Source organism: Gossypium arboreum, chromosome 9 (assembly GCF_025698485.1).
Source record: "Gossypium arboreum isolate Shixiya-1 chromosome 9, ASM2569848v2, whole genome shotgun sequence".
Lineage (NCBI taxonomy): Eukaryota > Viridiplantae > Streptophyta > Magnoliopsida > Malvales > Malvaceae > Gossypium > Gossypium arboreum.
Window position 1 is genome coordinate 85,185,849 of NC_069078.1, and position 15,706 is coordinate 85,201,554.

General features: G+C 26.4%; 1 long non-coding RNA gene across 1 annotated transcript; it reads right to left on the reverse strand.

The window, feature by feature from the left end:
- Positions 1-9,754: 9,754 nt before the first annotated feature.
- On the reverse strand, positions 9,755-11,342 carry LOC108456433 (uncharacterized). The gene is made up of 3 exons (XR_001866916.2): positions 10,882-11,342; positions 10,595-10,744; positions 9,755-10,001 (listed from the first exon to the last, which is right to left on the reverse strand). It is a non-coding gene; the product is annotated as an uncharacterized LOC108456433 (long non-coding RNA).
- Between the last annotated feature and the right edge of the window lie 4,364 nt (positions 11,343-15,706).

A 15,706-nucleotide genomic window follows, 5' to 3' on the forward strand; every position in this document is an offset into this window, starting at 1 on the left:
CGTAGTCTTCTACAACATCGACTTCACCGAATTTTCCGTCATTTTCCTTTTGATTCGCACCTCCCTTTTAATCTTATTTTGTAGCTTATAGCACTCAGATTTAATGTGCCCTTTCTTCTTGCGAAGTTGCAAGTTTTACCTCTGTTTGAAGATTTCGATCTACCCTTAGATTTACCACGAGGATTCCGTTCCTGTGTTCTACCACGATCATCATCAACATTCCGGTCTTGTCTCCCACGAACAATGAGACGCTCTCCCTGAGAGTTGGGTTTAACCACAAGATGCTTCATCTTATCATACAAGGTTAAAGAATCATAAACCTCATCAACTGTGAGAGACTCGCGGCTATACAAAATCGTGTCTCTAAAGGTTGAATAAGACGGGCAACGAACAAAGTAGAATCAACCCTAGATCTTCCTTATCATATCGAACCTCCATGGCCTCCAAGTTTGAGAGAATTTCTTTAAACACCGTTAAGTGTTCGTGTACGACGCACCTTCCTCCAAACGATGAGCATAAAGACGCCGCTTCATATGCAACTTGCTTGTTAGAGTTTTCGACATACATATTTGTTCTAGCCTCTTCCATAATGCAATGGCGGTTTTCTCTTTCATCACATCCCGCAAAATTTCGTTGGACAAATGCGATGTAATTGTGTTAATGCCTTTCGATCCTTACACTTCTTCTCTTCATCTGTTAATGTCGAAGGCATCTTATCTATCCTAGCAGGGCATCCTCTAGATCCATCTGCAAGAAGCGCTTGCATCTTAATTTGCCACAACGCAAATCGGTGTTGCGATCCAACAATGAATTTCATACTTCAAAGACGCCATTACCGTGATCGAGATGAATAACCCTAAGCTCGATACCGGTTTGTGAAAAATAAAATAGAATAAAATAAATAAAAATAAAGAACACATAAATTTTACGTGGAAACCCTTTCGGAAAAAACCACGGCGAGAGGAGAAGAAAATTCACTATGTCGAAAAATTTTTACTCAAATACAAGAGGAATAGACTATGTCTATTTATAGGCTTGCAAAGCCATATTCTAGTAGGATTGAAACACCTTATCCTAATCAATATAAAATAGATGGAGTTTAATAAGGTTTAAAACCTTATTCTAAAATAAAATAAAAGAAGTCTAGTTCTATATGGATTTTACTTTTATTTTATTTTCCATCGTATTTTATTTAAATAAGAATTTGGGTCACTTAATTCTAACACTTTACAACGCTTTTTAAATATATATAATGTTTTTTAATAAATAAAAGTTATAATTTTTAAAATTAAAATATATTAATAGCGTCATGTGGAAAAGATTAGGCTTAATGGTGTAAAAAGGCCCTCAAGCATCTTCAAAAAAAGCAATTAAGTCCCTCCTTTTGTTTTTTACACTCAATTGAGACTTGAACTTTTAAAATGCATCAAAAGTCCCTAAAATTTTTTCAAACAAGCAACTAAGACATTGCTCTTATTAAAATTATAAAAATAAAAAATTTAGAAAAATTATTAAGTTTTAATAAAAATTTAAAATTTATTAAAAGATAGAATTTTTTTAAAAATCGTAAAAAATAAAAAAATTATAAAAATTATAAAATCATAAAAAAATTAACGATCCCTAATTTTTTAATTAAAGTCATCACATGTCGCAACACAACATGACATGTGGCAAAAATGATAAAAAATAAAAATCAATAAAAGTTATAGAAAAATTATAAAATACTTCTTTTGGTACAATAATTTTTATAATTATTTTTACTGAAATTTATATTTATTTAAATTTTTATAATTTTCTTACTAATTTATAAAATTTTATAATTTTTTAATTCGATATATTTTATATTTTTTATGATTTTTATAAAATTTTGCAATTTTACAATTTTTCTAATTCTTAATAAATTTGTAATAGTTGAATTTTTATTAAAATTTAATAATATTGATAGCTTTTATTGATTTTATTTATATATATATATATATATATATATAATTTTAATAAAAGCATGGGCTTAGTTGCTTTTTGAAAAATTTGAGGGTCTTTTGGTGCATTTTGAAAGTTCAAGTACCCAATTGAGTGTATAAGAGAGTAGGGCTTGAATGGCTCTTTTGAAAAAATTTGAGGGCCTTTTGATGCATTTTGAAAGTTTAAGTACCCAAATAAGTGAAAAAAATTTAATTACATTTTTAAAAAATTTGAAAACTTTTACATTCTTAAACTAAAAAATTAACCCCATTTGATATTTACCCTATATTTACTGTCATAATCAAATATAACAACTTAATTTGACCAAAAAAAAATTTGGGTCCTAAAGTCCAACCTCAAGTGTCAATAGATACCTTTACCCTATGTTTAACTAAACGCTTTATTAGTATACATCAATTCTCATGCAGTTTTTGAAGGTTTTTTTCCGTTCAGAAGTAATAAATAAGCTATCAATTTTATCTTTTTATCCAAAAAAAAATGTACATAGTCCAATAGGAATTGGCACACGTCACCTTATTTTTCGATGCTTTTAGATTTTCTTTGAATTTGTTTAAAATTATTGTTAAATTTTTAAAAGTATTAAAATAAAATTTTTAGTTATAGTTTGGAGTCAATTTTGTTAATAATCCTTTAAATAAACACGTCACACTATTTTTTAACAAAATTAATCGATAAATAATTAAAATATAATAATTTGATAATATTAGTGAATATTACGTGAATTTTGAAAGTTGAATGAAGAAAACAAAGACAATGAGTAGGGGCGAAGCCAAAATAATTTTTTAGGGGCCCGGATGAAATTTTAATTTTTTATAGTTTATATCTTTGTAATTTGTAAATGATTAAATGAAATTTTTATAATTTTAGGAGGGCAAAGTACAATTTTACTTTTACTAATTTAAAATTTTTAAAAAATTTTAAGGGCCTAAACAATAATTTTACATTTTAGGGGGGGGCCAAAGCCCCTGCCAGCCCGCCTAGCTTCGCCCCTAACAATGAGTCTAGAAAAGTTTGTATCATCTAAAACTAAACCTTTGATACCTTTGAGCTTTGCTTTTGGGTGTTGATTAATGAGTTATTCAATGCATATAGTTTTTCAAATGACGTATAATTAAGGTAATTTTTTTCAATTATTCTCGTATCATTTTTTTATAGCCTTTCAAAATTTTAAGCCTTCCAAAAGTTTTAAAAATTTTAATTAAACCCTTAAAAAATTTGAAAATTTTAATTAACTCCCCCAAACATAACACCAAAATCTATCATTTTTTGAACCCATGCCCTACATCAATGTTTGATGCGGTCGTTGAGAGCACCAAAAATATCCTATTCCCTGTAAAATAGCGAAAAAGAAATAGTAAAGGGAAAGTAGGGTCGAATCCTCAGGGACTGGATTATACGAATGCTTGTTTTTCGAAATCTTGGGCAGAATCGTGCCCAAGAAAACCTAGGTTCCTGGAAAAAAAAACAGAATTTAAGAATTGATTTTGGAAACGAAAATAAAATAAAAACAGAATTTCAAGTTTACTGAAATTATGATTACGAAAATGATAAAAATAATAAAGAGAGTTTTAAAAGAAAATAAATTTTTATGGGAAAGTTCCAGCCTCCGGTTGTCTCATTCCGCCTTGGGCTCAATCCTTGGCTTTTGGATGATCCTTCTCGACTCAAGTAAGCCAGTTATAGTGGAAGAGGACTCCTAAGACCACCAGCTCCTAATATTAGACTTACGATTTTTAGGGAACCTAACTCTAGCCAGTAATCTATGCTAGATCAACGCTTCTCAATGGCGAATCCCACGGCATTTTGTCTCTTTGGCTTGCCAACCTCTGATGCAGTAAGTTAACGAACCGACTGTGTAATCCTTCCAAAACATACAAAGCGGCCGCTTTGCATATGTTGAAAAGCTTACTTAAGGGTCATGGACGAAGGCGTCACCAGTAGTCTGAGAAACGATGAATACTTGGCGAGAAGGCTAAGTACGGATTCTAGGCCTCAAGAACCCTTTTTGGGGAATATTTACAACTTTCGGCTAGATAGGTTTTAGTGGCTTATGATAATGGTGGGAAAGTAAATAAAATTATAGAAAAAAAAATTATTGAAAGAAAAAAATATGGAAATAACAAAAGACTTTTGGGGGGAGAGTGTTTACAGAAAAGATGATCCCCCAAATAGAGTCATCACCCCCTATTTATATTGCTAGGAAGATAGTCTAATTTAACTTAAATTCTAAAAGATAAATACATTTAATTAAAGATAAATAAAGATAATTAAAATTAAATCCTAAAATTAAATAATCCTGATATTTATCTTAATATTAATTATCCTAATATAAATAAAATAAAATAAAATAGAGTCTTCAAAAATAAAATCTCTTCTATTTGCTTTTAAGTCCTTGTGCCTTCCATGTTCGCACTTTTGACACCATATTTGTCCCATGTTGCATATTGGCCCATTTAATCTCCAAATTGACTCTTTTTCCCTTGAATTTACTTTTTACCTCCAATTTAGTCACTAAAAGATAAAAAAACATAAATAGCTCAAATTAGTAGGCTCAAGCTCAAAATAAACACATGATTAATATATAAAAACACTTCATTTTAAAGTATTATCAATGTTGTATCAAAATCTATCTACATTTGATAAAGACGTGGCATAAATTATGTGTGTAAATTTATTTTCGCTTTATCGTATTAGATTTAATTGCATTAGATATCCCTAAACTATAACCTTCATTTTAGATTGATTCTTAAACTTCAGAACGTTCTAATTACATCTCCGAACTATCAATGTTAAATAAATCATGCCCTATAAAATATTATATAACATAATTTAAAAGGAATTTTTTAAAGAGAAGTAAAATGTTCCCGTAACGTTTAAAAATTAAAAACAAAAAGTAAAATCAATAAAAAAAGTGAATGATAATTTTGTAAAAGCTTCAATAACTTCAAAATCAATGATTTTAATAATAGAATGACTTTATTAATATAACATATATAGTTTGAATACATAATTAAAATATATTAAAATTTAAAATTAGGTTCGTAATTTAAAATTATTTATTGCAATTAACTCATCATATTAATTACATTTGTTCGTCAATTGGAGAAGGTGAAAGAATTTATTACATGACTGAAATACTCAATAAATCTAGTTTCTCTCAAAGAAGAGAAAGGATTGTATAAAACAAATGCACCGCATTATCTAATATCTCTTTCCAATTATTTAATAACATTTCAACAATTTTTTTCATGTCATTGATATATAATTTTAATGTGTTTTTTTTTTAACATGGACCTTCAACTCTGAATCCGAAACCTTGAACCCTAAACCTCAAACCCTAAATTTGAACTTAAATCCAAATCTTAAACCTTAAACTCTAAATTTGGCCTTTTGGTTTAGGGTTCAAGATTCAGGATTCATAGTTTGAGATTTCGGGTTCAAGGTTTATGATTCAAGATTCAAAGTTCAGGATAAAAAAATTATCAAAATTATATATCATTGACATGAAAAATTTGTTGAAATGTCATTATTGGAAAGGGAAAAAGGACATCATGACGCCATTGTTTAATACAATCTTTAATCATTAAAGAAAATGTCAAACACTTTTCAGGTCATTTTACTTTGACATGAATTAAGTTATTTTAGCTCATTATTTATTTTTCGTATCTTTTGTTATTGAGCTTTCGTTTTCTGTTAAATCATTATAAAATAGATGAAAAAGTTAATATTTATTAACTTTATGAAATGATTTAACTTAAATTATTAATTAATTAATTGAAATAAATTTTAAAAATCTACATATTTACTATTCAAGTTTAATTACGTAATTAACTAATAAAAAGAACTTTAAAAAGAACTTACACACTTACAAGTATAAAATTCGAAGATAATATTTTAAAATTCCAAAATTTGGAAAAATACATTTTAAAAATGTCATCAGTTTTGACCCTTTGTCTCCAAAAGTTCTAAAGTTAAGCCTAAAAGCTCACATCTAATTGATTAAATTAATATTTTCAATTTAATTGTATTTTATTTTTAGTAAATTTTATCATTAGTCACTAAATTATGAGTAAAATTTTGTTTCAGTCACTTAATTAAAAATAGTTCCAATTTGGTCACCAAACTTATTGAAATTATTATTTTTCTGACACACTTTTAGCTAGAATAATAACCCAAAATACTTTGTATAGTACCTAATAAGTTATTGGGTGTTCTTTTAATGGTTTTAGTAACCACGGGATTATTATTAGTATCATTTTTGGAAAATAAATTCTAAAATCCATTTCGTCGTCCAGCATCGGATATTGCAGTAACCCTTCGATTAGGTATAGGAGTAATACTACCAATTGATAAATTCCTAACTTTAATTTTTTTTAATTGGATTAATTAAAAAATATATCATGAATGTAATGACAGCAAAAAAATAAAAAATAAAAGCTTTATTTTAGAAAAATCCCATCTGTCCATTCATTATCCATTGATGCAACACAAATGGCAAATATATGGAACTCAAATTTCTAAGTTGAATGAAACCCGGTTCATGCACAACAAGTACTCCCACTTAAATCTATACTAGCAGATTGGAAACAAAAATAGTAAATTGTTAGACTATAAATTTATATCACATATTAATCATTTGTGAAAAAATCAATTATCTATGTTTAACTAAAACAATGTGCTGAATATAGTAAACCAGATATGCATGTGGTGAAGTTCGTAGCTACACCTCTCATGTGAATTAGATATCAAGCATATCCTGATGATTTAGTTTGATTGTTGTGAGGGAAATTTATTGTTTACATATTGTAATTTTATTACATCACATAATCATGTCCGCTACCTTTCTTTCTTAAATAGCAATATATTAAGTAGGATATTTTGAACAGAAGGTAAATTTAAATTTTATATGTTTAACACCTTTCATGTTTTTAGGCCCATGTCGGTATAGCTAGAAGATGGCTGGCTCTAGGACAAATAAGTCCAAACTTCTCAGCTCATATCTAACTCACTTCCCAACATACCATTCGGAAGCTCACAATCAAAGTAATGAACCAATTGTGTCACCACAAGCCGAACCACTGTGAGACCTAATTGCATTTCGAGGCAGCCTCTGCGACCGGCACCGAACGGAATTAGCTCGAAATTGTGTCCAAGGAGATCGATGTTGCTTCCAATGAATCTCTCCGGATAAAACCTTAATTTAATGAATTTTATACAATCCATTCTCATTAAAGAAAATGGCACACTTTAATGTCATTTTATTTTGGAATGATAACTTTTTGGGTCTTCCAACTTTACAAAATAAGTTATTTTAGTTAATTATTTATTTTTGGCTCTTTTAGCCTTGAGTTTTCTTTTTTTGTCAAATTTCTCTAAAATAGATGGAAAAGTTAACGTTTGTTGACATGACATACAATCGGATTGCCACGTGGATTATACCAATATTTAATTAAATTTTCAAAATTTAAAATATATTAAAAATATTTTTATAACTTTTTTCTTTTTAATAATTTTAATGATTTTAAAATTTTTATAATATTTTTGAATTTTTAAATTTTAAAAAGTAATTAAAATGTTTAGGTGTCATTCACGTGTATGCCAAAAAGTTAAAAAAGTTATTTTTCCATCTATTTTGGATGATTTGACAAAAGAACATAAATTTAAAACTAAAAATAAAAAAATTAAATAAAGAATTAAAATAACTTTTTATAGTATTAGAGGGCAAAAAATCATTATACATTTTACTGATTTTATATGAATTCAAGTTTTATTAAAATTATCAAACACTTTAAGATCATATTTTACTTGTCATTTTACTTTTAAGTTTCTTTCGATCTCAATTTCAATGATAATTGTAAACTATACAAATGAATGGTGGTTACGTCTTTTATTTAAAACTTCAATTATTAAGATTAAACAGTCGACTCAAACTATTAATTAATTAATTAATTAATTAAAAATATTTTAAAAAGAATCTACATATTTATTCGTAATAAGATTCGAACTTAATTACGTAATTAATTAATAAAAATAAAATTAAAAAGAACTTATACATTTACAAGTATAAGACTCGAACATAACAATATTTTTAAATTCCAAATATTGGAAAATACTTAATAATAAAAAGTCACTCAATTATTTTTATACATAATCGTGGTCAAATTGTCAAGAAGTATAAATTTTGAGGATTATAATTGTTATTATACTAACTAAAAGTGTCACTTAATAGTCGGGTGAAAAAAAAACATTTGCGAAAAGTTTAATGACTAAATTATAACTTTTTTAGATTAAATGACTAAAATAAAAACTACCCATAATCTAGTGACTAAGAGTGTAATTTATTCGTTTTTTAAGTTCATATTGGGTATGACAGTGAACAAAAACAGAGACAAAGTTATGGATTTAGACCTTATACTTTAATTTAATCAATTTTAGTCTCTATATTTTTGAATTTTAAAATTTTGCTCTTATTCTAAACAGTAACATTTAAATTGTTTGATTAAATTCAATTACTAGAATTGTATTATGCATATAGTTTTAGCTTTATTCAATCAATATTCTCCAATTAAGTTTTTCTAAGCCCTTATACTTTTGAAATTTGAAATTTCAGTGTTAATACAAATGGCGATTATTAATTCATTAACTAAATTTTTAACGATTAATATATAAAAATAACAAATTAACATGACATTACACATATGATAATATATTTGTTGCATCAAATAAGACAGAAGAACTTAATTTAATGAATTTAATAGTTATAGATTGACAAGGATAGAAATTTTAAAATTTAAAAATTATAATGACTAAAAATAATCAAATTAAAATATAAAGATTAAATTCAAAACCTTTTAGAAAGTATAGAAATTAATAGCAAAATTTAACCCTTTTATCATAATTGAAATGTATTGAGATATATGAATCCACACCAGACGAGAAAAGGTCAAAAGCTCCTCTTGATTTACACGTAATTCATGAAGATCCAATAGTTCCCACCGACGGCCATTCCCATTTGGAATGGGTTCACAAGTGGTGCATTGGGTTTAACTTTGGTTTTTTGTATCTTGATCGGACTATTAAATATGAAATAGTTGATATATTGATTTAAATAAATAGTTGAATCAGTTTTTAACTGAATAGTTTGAAATTAAGTTAAAAAATAGAATGAATTAGTAATTGAAATGGTTGAAAAATAATAATATTGTCGGCATTATCAATAACATTTGTTTATGTGTCGAGTTATTCGTCTAAATTCGAAGGCTTACTCGGAAGATGAGATTGAGAAAAAAAATTAAGCCCATTTAAAATATGAATCGAGTTTAGGCTCAAACATTCAAGAACCGAGCCTGACCCGACTTGATCTATTTTTAAGTTTATAATTATTTATATTATGTTATTTTTATATATTATGTAATTTGTATCACATTAACAAATAAACTTATACTAAATATATAATATTATTCTAATATAAATATTAAAATAATGTTAAGATGACTATATAAAAATTTCAATAAATAAAAATATATAAATTATTAAATATTAAATAATATAATATAAATATTTTTAAAAACTAAAATAATATGGGCAGTTCTAAAATGAGTTTAGGTTAATCTTTTGCAAATATAGATGGACTTGGACAAAATTTTAGGCTCATATTTCAAGTTAAGTCGAGCTTGTATAAATATAAAATATGTTAATATTATATTTAAGCTCGACCTGACCTGAACTATGAACACTTCTATCACCAATTATGTAAAACCAAAATGGGGAGTTGTTTTCTTATAACTTATTATAGTTAAAAAGGTTCAAAAGTTAATTGTAAAAGTATAAAAGTTTAAAGGTTTAATATTTCAAGACTAAACCCTAAATTCTAATCCTTAGACATATCAACGTTCATATAAATTTTACATAGTAAAACTAATTAAACATAAGACAAACACTAATCATCGGTCCGATTAGAGACCGCCTCCAGTTTGATGAAACATGCAATCAAATTGAGATTGATCCTCCAAATTTAGCTAAAGAAATAAGATTTTTGAGAGTTAGAAAAAAAGCCATAAAATCACCATTGCAGGAATGTCTATGAGGAAACAGCAAATGCTCAATAATGATCAAACAGACTTCATAAGGCACTTGGATTCGGATATAAACATGCGGATAACTCGAGTTAAATTAGCTAAAGCTTGAATTAATTCGACATCAAATTTATTATTCATTGTGATGTTACTTAATTCGAGTATCAACATCGATAAAATATAATTTCTAAAACTTTTAACATAGCAGCATACCATTCATTTTCACTAACTTTAAGCACTAAAATCTTAGTATTCTACACATTTTATTGTAATTTAGATAAAGCCAGCTTCAATCCTATCTTGAATGTTGAAATACACGTATCCAACACTCATTTCTGATTCATGGTGCAAAAATACGAACTCCAAACACATAGGAAAACAAAACTTGGAAAAATATAACCACCTATTCTGTATAACATAACTTTGAGCCATTAATCGGGTAGAAACTCAGAATGAATATACGGATAACTGTTTCAGTGAAAGAAAAAGTCATTGTAACAGATGGGGGAGCATGGAAAAGAAGCAAAAAAAGGTACCTTTGCAGCGGTATATTTGCCTGGAAGACGATGACCTTCATGAAAAAACCGAGCGGTCCGGAGATCATATTGCTTCCTTTGGCAGTATTCATGAAACAGTTTGTTTAGTTTGAAATTGGGCGTAATTTTAAATGCCAACCTATTCCCGTCCTAAACAAACATAAAGACAAACAGTTAAAGTGCAGCCAAGAGGACAATACCAAATGACAACATTTACATATAAAAATGAAGTTCTTTAATACAGTTTCAACTAGGATTCCCAGAAGAAAAATACCGACAGACCGCACCTGACTCTGTATGTGAATGGTTATTCTTTTCCTCTTAGGTCGACCAGAAAGGTTATCGACTGTATTACTTCCACCGCTACTACCACCGTCATTTTGAGCCTTTTTTTGTAAGACTCTCAGGCATTAAGATACAGAAAAAAAGAACAAAATGTAAAAGCCAAAGAAAGAGTAGGTAATGGGAGTGTTTTGAGTTTGGAAAGACTAAAAGGACAATGATGTAGGGGCGACGCGAGAACAATTTTGTAGCGAAATTTTAATTTTTTATAGTTTATATTTTTATAAATTTTAAAAGATTAAATTAAATTTTAAAAATATTAGGGGGTCAAAGTACAATTTTATATTTACTAATTTAAAATTTTTTAAAAAATTTTAAAGATTTAAATAACAATTTTACATTTTAGGGGGCTGAGGCCCTGCCAGCACCCTTAGATTTGCCCCTGCAAGGATGATCATATTTTCCCAACTTTTTGAACAAAAGATATGAAACTCGTAACACCCAAAAGCAAAGCTCAAAGGTATCAAAGTTTTAATTTCAGATAATTCGGACTTCTCCGGAATAAGGGTGTCTGTCATTGTCTCGTTTTTTGTTCATTGTCATGCCGACATAAAATAAAAATAAAAATCTAATATAATTGAACTTACTAATTTAAGGGTAAACTACATCAACAGTCCCTAAATTTTATTTAACATTATATTAAGATCACTCGATTTTCAAAACTTACATATTCAAAGGGTCAATAACAAAATTAACCCCTAATCTATAACTAAAATATTATTTTAATACATTTAAATTTTTCCTAACAACAATTCTAAAAAATTAAAAATAATCTTAAAACATCACCGGTTTAAGTCTACTTTAAGATTTTCTAATAATTTTTGAGTATTGAGATTTTTAGGCTTTTATTGTTTTTACGACTTTTTGAGATTTTTAATGATTTTTAGTTTTATTATATTTTTAAAAAATTTACGTGAACTTTTTTTTCTTTTTCTTCACATGACAGTATACCATTAATTGGTTTAATTGTTTTTAAGAAAAATTGGATTAGGGTAAGGGATTACAGAATTAAAGTCAATGAACCAAATTAATAACAAAATAAACTATAAAAATAATTTAAGTATCAAAGCGATAATTTACTCATACTATAGTGTCCAAAAGAGGGCCTGATTGCAATGTGTTGAATTATATGAATCCACGCTGGACGAGGGAAAAAAAATGCTTAGAGTGTGTTTTATAACTTATAAATATTAAATATTGAATTTTATAGCTAAATTTTATAAATGATGAATTTATATTAAAAACTATTTGGTAATTCAGTAATTATTAGTATAAGATATAATTATGTTAATTAATAAAAGTAAATATTGATTTTTAAAAATTATTTATTTTTAATTTTAATGTTATTAATATAATATATTTTAAAGATAAATATGTTAATTTGAAAATATATTTTTAAAAAGATAAATTATTTCAAATTTTAATAATAAAATTAATTTAATATTTTATACATTAAATGATAAGTAACTACATACCTACTTATCTTATTCAATGTTTTTTTATTAAAAGTTTTATATTAAAATAAAAAATTAAAATGATAACCAAACATATTAAATAAAAAATTCAAATGGTTTATCAAGCACACCATTAGTTAGTCTATACGTAAGTAATAAGGATCCAATACTCCACCCATGAGCATTTGGAATCTGTTCACAAATGGTGCATTTAGTTTAATCAAGTTTTTTAAGACTTGATCAGTGGTCGAATCAATTTGGTAACCGGTCGAGTGATCTAATCAGTTTGATTAAATAAATAAAAATTGATATTAAGTCATTTAACCTATGACATGGCATGTCGGACGCTAATGTAGCATGATAATTTTAGAAGTATTTTATTGTTAATGCAACACATGTAATTTCAAAAAATGAAAAAATAATTTAAAATTTAAAACATTTCTAAAGATTATGGACAAAATAAAACATTTTTTTCTAGAAACTATGTATTTAGAACATAATATGTATTTAAAAATAATATACAGATAAATAATAAAACTTATGATTTGAAAAATTAATAACAGCACATGAAATATGTATGACATTAATATAAAAATTAGATAAATTTAAATACATTGGATTAAAAATACTAAATGAATACGATTGTTTGTTATGGTGTTGCCATCGTTAGTATCGAGTTAATTTGTGACGTCAACTTAGTTGACAATATTATTAATATATACAATTGATGGAGGTAATAAAGTATGCATAATAAAATTAAAATGTATAGAAAATAAAAATAAAGTTTTGGTTAAGTAGTAAATTTAAGGTTTTACTAATACAATAAATATGGTTCCAAATCCTATCATATGTATGTTTTTCTATACTTTTCTAATAAAAGACTAAAGTACATTCAAATAATATAACTTGTTTTAAATACTGAAAGGACATTTTAATAATATCCCTAACGAGTTGGTGTTCGATTGATTTGTGGCGTCAACTTAGTGAGGGTTAACCAGTACAAACTCAATTAGAAAAAGACTAATATATATTTTCTATTAAATATTTATTTTATGGCATTTTGTCTTTTGATTCTTTTACATAATATTTAAATAAAAGAACTAAAATTAACATACTGATAGATCAAATATATATTTAATGGATTTATAAACAAGTTATTTACCACTACACTAATAATTAGTATTGAGTAAGTCTAAAGAAAAATTAACAATTTTTGCATAAAATAGTATTTCACACACACATTCCGTATATAGATAAATTTGTTGTTTAAATTAGTGTCACAAATTAACTCGATATAATTCAAGGAAAATGACAATACCACTATAAATAATTAAAATACATTTAATATTTTTAATATGATGTGTCTACCTATCTAAAAAAATTATTCACAATTTAAACTATTTTTCCATTTCAATTTCATACATATTGTATATGTATTATTATTATTAGTCTCAAACTATACGTTTTACTATTTGTTGCATGTTATATTTTGTACTAATTTGCAAATAATTTAAATTTCTGTCAAACATACTCAAAATCATAATTAAGATATATAAAAATTAAATACAATTCATACCATACGAATGTAACTGAAAAAATCAGCAATTAAGTTGGAACTTCAATAACTATTCAACAATTTTATATTTTTCCCAATTATTTTCGATTTGACCTAATTTTTATCTATACAATTATTCGATTCAATTTATTAAATTCAAATATTTTACAACATCTTATTAATATGATTTAGATCAAATTTCATTTTTAAATACCCGTAAACTTTTACATTTTAATCAATTTAGTCCCTAAAACGAAATTGCAATATCTTTCAAATTTGAGCTTCGATTTCGAAATCGATCTCAATTGCATCCTTCTATGGGGCCTCTAATATAATTCTATAATTATGGTACTTTATAATCTAATCTTTTTTCATATCTAAGCTTGAAATCTAACCATTTAACACTAATTTCATAAAATAATTCATCAATGACAACTTTTAGAAACTTTAACAGTTTTACAAATTGGTATATGAACTAATTAAATCAAGCTCTCATGACCTCGAAAAACATAAAAATTACAAAAAAAAATAAAAATTGATTGAACTTACAAATTGTTGGTCAAAAGCTTGAAGGATTCAAAAATGGCTTTTAGGTTTTTTTTAGATGTTTTCGGTGGAAGAAGAAAGTAAAATAAAGATGATAGTTAATAATTTTTCTTTTATACCTTGATTAAATTTTCATTAACTTTAATTAACCAAAATTTAATAAAACTTTATTTAATAAACTATAAGCTTAATTAACTAATGTTAGTGGATTATAACAGCATCCAACACCGTTTGGAACTTTTAGAATGGTCTAATTGCTCAATTGATACTAAGTTTAATTAAAAATCTATCAATAATTTTTTATAATTTAATCTTTTTACTTAAATTAGCTATCCATTTGACAAAATTAATGAACCAAACTTCAATTAACATTTATACTAACCTCATAAATATTAAATAATAATATTTATAGACTCGAACATCGAAAATGAGATTCTAAAACCGCTATTTTTGATACCACCGAAAAATAAACTGTTACACAGTTTGAGTAAAATAAGATAAAATTAACAATTTACTACTTCTACATGGAAAAGCCTAAAGAAATAATACAAGAATTGAGATATACTTTAGGGGCGAATTTACTAATAAAGTGTTTGGTTATATATAGTAAATATACTTTTTGGTATCAGTGTTTACATTCAATGTGAAATTTAATACCCGTTTATTTTTTCAATCAAGTAGTCGTATTTGGTTTTTGTTATTGGAATTGGTACTCGTTATGTTAACGTTTTCCATGTAAGGTAATTAATATGTTTTATTTTTAATATTAAAATATAATTTTTATGTGTGAATATCTTTATGGTTTTATTTTTATTATTTTTGTAATAATTATATATTTATTATTTTAGAGTTTAGGGTTTAAGCACCAACTATTAAATTTCTATTTCATGGTGTCGTGGTTGGGTGAGGGATGTTATCTTAGGTCATTGCTTGAGCGGGATTAGATAAGACGCTTGTCATGCTTTGATGTGATGGATTGACGAATAGGTCAAAAACCTGTCCCAACATATTTTTTTGCAAATTGTGTTGGTCTATTTGGTGTGACATGATGTTTAAGTGAAGCATATGGCTTTCCTAATGAGGCCATGAGGTTGAGCCTTTGCCATGTATGAGGCTATATGTCTTCAGGTTTTTATAATAATTGAATAAATTGGAGAGGTAGTTTAAGTTAAGGATATAATATAAAAATAACAAGTTAATATAACATTACACACA